Source organism: Rattus rattus, chromosome X, assembly GCF_011064425.1.
Source record: "Rattus rattus isolate New Zealand chromosome X, Rrattus_CSIRO_v1, whole genome shotgun sequence".
NCBI lineage: Eukaryota > Metazoa > Chordata > Mammalia > Rodentia > Muridae > Rattus > Rattus rattus.
Window position 1 is genome coordinate 88,299,273 of NC_046172.1, and position 7,369 is coordinate 88,306,641.

A 7,369-nucleotide genomic window follows, 5' to 3' on the forward strand; every position below is an offset into this window, starting at 1 on the left:
TTGCAATTCTGTCTTCTGTGATGACAAATCATGGACTCCTTAATGTCATTAACACTTTCTCTAGCTCTCGCTTCAATATCACTGTTTTCTGTGGTGTGTCAAATAAGCTGCAATTCTTTCAACTATGTAAAGATTATCTATAGAGTCACATATTGGCCTCTTTCGCCCACACCAGGGTCCTGCATTGAGAAGACAAGCGCATAGACTGCAACCAGTCTAAGAGCAGAGGTGAAGCCCAGTGACTGGCACAAAATATAGCCATGTTGGGGTGAGGTTGAACGGGGAAATGATTCTCTCAGTTTAGGCCTGTAAGGTATGTGAGCTGTATAATAACTATGAAAGGTTAGAGTAGGAAGGGGACATGATTTGGTTCTTGTTGGAGTGTGACTGTGTGGAGAATGGACATTAGGAATTGTCGAGAGAGTAAAGAGGGACAGCCATTATGGAAAAAAAAAAGGTCACTGGGAGCCATACAGCTGCCGTGCATAGAGAAAGGTGACCCAGTGGACAGGCCTGCACTAGGTAAGGTAGGTGGCACCTATGATGAATGTTCGTATGGAGATGATGCAGGTGAAAGCCTCCTAGGCTTGTCTGGCTACATGGTCACATGGGAGTGCTCTTTTCTGATATCACTTGTTCCATGTGTTTTCGAGACGTTCTCTGGATGGTTTGGAAAACCAGGGTCAGTTACTGTGAAAAGCAGTGATTACATATGTAAATAGAAGAAGTTTCTGATATAAAATATAAAATAGAAGGAGTTTCTGATATATAAAAAAAGTCATACTTCATTTTCCAAGCACTGCCTGTCAATTTTTAAAAGGAATCTGATAATTTGCCTTTTACAAAGCAAAACACGCAAAGCAGCATATTTTCTTTTTTGAAAATGCGTTTTTGTCTGCAGGCTGTCTTGCATACCTCTTTTCCTGATGGGGCGAATGCACAGATGTGTTTGTGCAGTCAAAGCAACAGCACAGGTGACACTTGGCACACCTTTGTCCCTACTCCGCTCCGCATCCCTGCTCCTGTCCTAACCACTGCTGAGGAGAAAGAAAACAGCAGTTGGCGTGCGCTGCTTGATGTTACATCTGCATCATAACTCTCAGTGCAGTCCGTTTAGTACTCATCTGTTCCTTTGTAGACTACGTTTGTTTATCGAAGGGAAAGGATGCTAACAGGAAGAGCAGGTGTTACTAATCAGTCTGCCTTGAACATCATAGCTGTTCTGTCTATTCCTTGAGCCTATAAGATTTTCATCCTTTTTTTTTTTTTTCACCGTCAGGAATACATGACACTTTTCCAGATGGGGATGACATTTTCTCTCTCTGCCTTAGACCCTATTGCTTGGGAGGTATGCCTGGTCCGGTCTTCTTTTTCTGGTCCAATCACCGCATGTTACCAGGCATTTGTGAGTTCCGACAGCTATGGCTGCCAGGTATGTTTTGTTTCCCAGTTACACACCTGTCCTTAAGTAATTGCCTCCTTTCCTTCCATAGCAATGCCTTTCCCTCGTCGGATTGCACATTTCCTCCAGGTTAACCAGAACATAATATAAAAGGACATGATGTTTCTTTGAAATAAAAGACAGTGGGTGTTGATTTTTTTCCTTACCTCACCCCCAAATTCTTACGGAGAGATTAGGGAAAGTCTCTGAAACACTCATCTCATGAGGGTGGTTTTGTGTATCCTCCTTGGCAACTTGCAGTGCGATTTACATTGATGGTTATCTATACTGGTAGACTACTTATGGCTGTTACTTTATTGCTGTAGATTGTGTGACCGTTTCATCGATGGTGTTATTCTATGGAATTCTGGGTATTTCCTAGGGTTTTTAAACCTACTTTTCAATTATGGTGTTATGAACACCTTGTACATAGTTTTGCATGGAAATTTAACTTTGGGGGGCACGAACCTACGCTAGACCTGAGTAGATTATGTGTGTTCAGTTAAGTAGACAAGGACAAGCAGTTTTTCCACGTAGCTACTCTATTGAATTTTTACCGTCAGCATAAGACACATTGTTATTCTATTCTATTTCAATCAGCAGCATGTGACATGTACGGGAGTCTATATCCTTGTCAACACATGGAACTTTGGTATCTTTCATTGCTCACATGGATTTGTGATAATGTATTATGATGGTTTTAGTTTTGTTCATTCTAAGATGTGTTTGGTTCAGCTCACTTAATATTTATACTTCTTTTAGTATAAACAAGTTGATTTCTTTATAAAACACTTCAATCGTTCTCACATGAATCTCTCTTTTGCTTACTGTACTTCTACACTTGAACTTAGCCAAAAGGCCGAGAAGCGATGCTTACTGTACTTCTAAGGAGGCTTATTGTCCTTCATTCAATCCATAATTATTCTAATGGGACTGTTTTTGCCCCAGCATGTGTGTGGAGGTCAGAGAACAATGTGCAGGAGTTGGTCCTTTCCTTCTACCATGTACATATCAGGGTTCAGACTCAGATTGCCAGCCTTGGTGCCTGGCACCTTCATTTGCCAAGCCGTCTCCGAAGACCTACTGTGTTGAACCTTCAGTCTTTCCTGTTTCCTGTCACTTTGTAGCTAAAGTTGGAAGCTCTATCCAGTTCAGTTTTTTGGATAGGAGTATTTCCCCTATGTCCTCTTCCTCCTCCTCCCCCCTCCTCCTCTTCTTCTTCCTCCTCCTCTTCCTCATCCTTCTCCTCTTCCCCCACCTCCTCCTTTTTTTCTGAAACGATTACACCATGTCACGGTCAGTCTGGGCTGCTGCAACAAATTGTCAGTAAATTAAGCATCATTCGTTTCTTATGTGAGTAGGTACTGAAAGCCTGGGCTCAAACTGCCAAACCTAACGTATTCTGGGCTGAAAATTTTTTTTTTCTTTTTGGTTATAGTCACAAATGTCCTTTCTTGGTATGAATGGTGAGAAGAAGCAAATGATCTCAAATCAAGTCTTACAAGGATACTAACTCATTCATGAGAGCTCCATCTTTACAATACAGTTCATCCTAAAGTCCTAGCTCTAAATACCATTATGTTATATCTAAATAGCACTTCTAAATACTGTCACTTTCAACATGCTAATGTTGTTGAATGCCATGTGAGTGTTCCTTTTTGCTTCTGTGACCTTAAGACTGGGTGAACACTGGGCTGTTGTCGGCCCCAATCACTTGTTCTTGTCTAATTACTAACAACATCCCTCTCAAGTCTCTAATCTATCTATCAGTCTATCTGCCTATTTGCCTATCTATCTATCTATCTATCTATTTATCTATCTATCTATCTATCTATCTATTTTCATTTACTTTTTATTTCTATCCTGAGGGCATTTTTAACAACAAAATATATAGCCATAGCTGTGTTTAATCTTTTAATTTTAATTTAATTTTTTCCTTTTACTGTAAGTTGATTTTTGGTGTCTGCAGATGGGATGGATCCCTAGGTGGAACAGTCTCTAGATGGCTTTTCCTTCAGTCTCTCTCCACTCTTTGTCCCTGCATTTCCTTTAGACAAGGTTGCTGATGCCAATATCACTTGCTGATAGGAACCTGGTATGGCTGTTCCATGAGAGGTTGTGCCAGAGCCTGACCAAGACAGATGTGGATGTTTGCAGACAACCATTGGACTAAGCACAGAGACCCCGATGGAGGAGTTAGGGGAAGGACTGAAGGAGCTGAAGGGGTTTGCAACCCCACAGGAAGAACAATGATATCTACCAACCAGATCCCACCAGAGCTCCAAGGGACTAAACCATCAACCAAAGAGTACACATGGAGGGACCTATGGCTCCAGCTGCATATGTAGCAGAGGGTGGCTTTGTCAGGAATCAATGGGAGGAGACGTCCTTAGTCCTGTGAAGGCTCATTTCCCCAGTGTAGGGAAATGCCAGGGTGTTGAGGTGGGAGTGAGTGGGTGAGTGGGGGAACACCCTCATAGAAGCAGGGGGAGAGAGTTTGGGATAGGGGGTTTTTGGAGGGAACTTCAGAAAAGGGGATAACATTTGAAATGTAAATAATAAACTAACCAATAATGCCCTGACATTCCCTTACACTGGGGGGGGGGGTTCCAACCGTGGCAGGACCAAGGGCTTCTTCTCCCTTTGGTGCCCAACAAGCCATCCTCTGCTACATATGCAGCTGAAGCCATGGGTCCCTCCATGTATACCCTTTGGATGGTGGTTTAGTCCCTGGGAGCTCTGGTTGGTTGGTATTGTTGTTCTTATGGAATTAAGAAAGTTGATTTTTAAATTTCTTTCATTAATTTATTTATTGACTATACATCCTGATCACAGCACCTCCTCTCCTACCAGTTCCCCCTCTCACTAGCCCTTCCCCAGCCCTCTCCCCTTCTCCTCTGAGAAGGGGAGGCTCTCCCTGGATTCTAACCCACTCTGGCCTATCAAGCCACTGCAGGACTAGGCATATTCTCTCCCACTGAAGACAGACAAGGTGGCCCAGTTGAGGGAACAGGATCCATAGGCAGGCAACAGAGTCAGGGATAGCCCTCTGCTCCAGTTGTTCAGAACACACATGAAGACCAAGCTACACATCTGCTACATCTGTGTGGGGAGGCCTAAGTCCAACCCATGCATACTCTTTGGTTGGTGATTAAGTTTCTGGGGCCCCAAGGGTCCTGGTTAGTTGACTCTGTTGGTCTTCCTTGGAGTCCCTATCCCCTCTGGGTCTCTCAATCCTTGCTCTCACCTCTTCCACAAGACTCCTTGAGCCAAATGTTTAGCTGTGGGTCTCTGCATCTGGGTGGAGCCTTTCGGAGCACAGTTATGGTAGCTCTTTAAATTTTTGTTAGTTAATTAATTAGCTAATTTATTCTTTTAGTTGTTTATTTTTGGTACAGGGTCTTATGTGACTCAGCTGGCTTTAAACTCTCCATGTAGCTAAAGCCGGCTTTGAGCTACTGTATACACCTCCCAATACTGGGGCGTATGTGTCACCAAACCTAGCTTCTCTAGAATATAAATTGTAATACAGCATTAATTCTTTTTGAATTTTGTACAATGTACTTAAATCATATCCATTCCCACACCCTCATACACTTGAACATCTCCAACCCCTCTCAACTCTGTGATCTTCCTTTTTAAAAACAACCTACTGGCTCCAATTTGTAGTGCCTATATTTTCTGCACTTGGGCCTTCCACTAGAGTATGTGGTTGATCTATGAGAAGTCATGCTGTTAAAAACCCAGGTCTTCCTCTAGAACCGATCAAGTGTCATTAGCTGCTCAGTTAGCGGTGAGGGACTCATGGGTCCCTCCCCTTCCATGCTAGAGTGTGGACTAATCTTGTGCAAGCTTTCTGCAGGAAACCACAACTGCTTTGAAAAGTCTGTTTTGCATTCTCCTGGATACCTCTCCTAAATACCTCTCTTGGGAGGAGGGTATTCCACTCCCAGTACTGAGCCTTTTATTTGATAACCTACTGATTCTGAAAGGAACATTGTCTTCTTTTAGGATAAATATGAAGAAAACACTGTTTCACTGCAACGTTTCCCAATCTCTGGATCTTAGAATCTTTCCAACCTCTGATCTGTGATGGTCCCTGAGCCTTGGGCAAGGTTATGATGCAGATGTTAGATTTGTGGCTGAGCATTTTATAGACAATACTATACTTTGGCAAATTTTTGAGTGTCTGTGTTAACCACAGTTCACTATACAAAGAACCGATAAAGTCTGTAAGTCATACTGCTATATGGATATAGTCGTACTGCTATATGGATATAGAAACATGAATTTAGAGGTGGTCTGATGCTATGTTCACCTAGCAGGAGAGTAATCATAATAGGTTCACTTCTGGGACCTGTGAACTCGCCAACCATTGGATGTTGATCAGATTTACAGTACAAGGCAAATGTTTCCTCCTGTGGACTTGGACTTAAACCATACAGTGATTTTGTTACCTCTATGATGTTCATGCCACCATTTCACCCAGGGGCATATCTTGCCATGTTGGCCATTACTATAGTTCAGAGAGGTTACAGAGGGATAAGAATAGTGTTGACTTTTCTCTCAATTGCCTGCATAACATCTTCTGGTAATATGAAAACTAGGCAGTAGGAAGAAGCTTTTTGGTCAGTGCCAGCTTGATTTCTCTGTGTCCTATGTCCAAAAGTGTATGGTGTCTTAAGCAATAGGGTCTTACCATCAAATTCTGATGGGAAACCAAGAGCAATGGCAATAACCTGTATTGTTTGGAGTATCAAAGGAATGGCCTTGAACAACAGTTAGAAGAGGTATCCCACACTTGGCACTGGGGCCTTTTATTTAATAACCCATGGCTTCTGGGAGAAACATTATCCCTTTTGTCAGATAACTCCAATTAAATTCATATACATATTCATATACATATATAGTCTTTAATAGGTTTGATTACTACTATCATGTCTGATATTTAATTCAAGCTGTAAGAGAAAGTATTCAATGCTTATCTGATGAGTCTGACTCACTTCACCCAATGTTATGATCTCCTTTTTCCTTTAAGCAGCATAATTTCATTTTTCTTAATTATCGAATGTGAGTACAGGCTTTTTAAAAATGCTTCCTGGTGTGATAGTTGAGTGTATACTTATCTGTTGCATTCCTGGCCTTAAATCTGGAGTCAGCTCTTTTTTTCCAAGGAATTTTTTGAGTGGGCAAAGTTTTTAGTGTATATATATATACATATATATACTAATGTATGTATGTATGTATGTATCTTCAAATGAGTACATGTTATTAGCATCTGTCCTGGTTTATTCCATGGCACTCTTATAGATCATTTTTTGTTTGGTGGTGTTTTAACTATCCACTTTTGCAAAGCACAAGCAAATATATTGCATGTATTAATTCTCCCACTCACAATAAAAGGTCTGTACTGTCAGTGTCCAGCGTACCTTTCTGCATTGATTAAATGTACAAAATCAGCATTCCTCAGCAAACAGTATCTGCCTGTGGCTGGTACCTGAAATTTGGGAAATGCTAGGGATGATACGCCTTTATAATTATATTTAAATTTTGTTTTTTAAATAACAAACTGTCGCGCGACCAATGTCCCGCCAGCAAGAACGACGCGCAGCAACAGGATTCTTCTGCGAACAAGCCTTTACTGTGTTACAGCTCTTCTTAGTGTTACAGCTCTTCTTACAGCTCTTCTTAGTGTTACAGCTCTTCTTAGTGTTACAGCTCTTCTGAACAGGGACCCCGAGCAGCAAAATCGCTCGGCTTATATAGACAACAGTATGCTAATTATCTCTCAGGGATTGGTGGGGCTTGGATCACCCCACTACTTGTCCTCCAGTGAAAGGCGGAGAATGAATCACCTCATTAGCATATTAACGGTCAACTGACACCTGGTGCATAAACCGCACATGTGCAGTACCGCTGTTCACCACT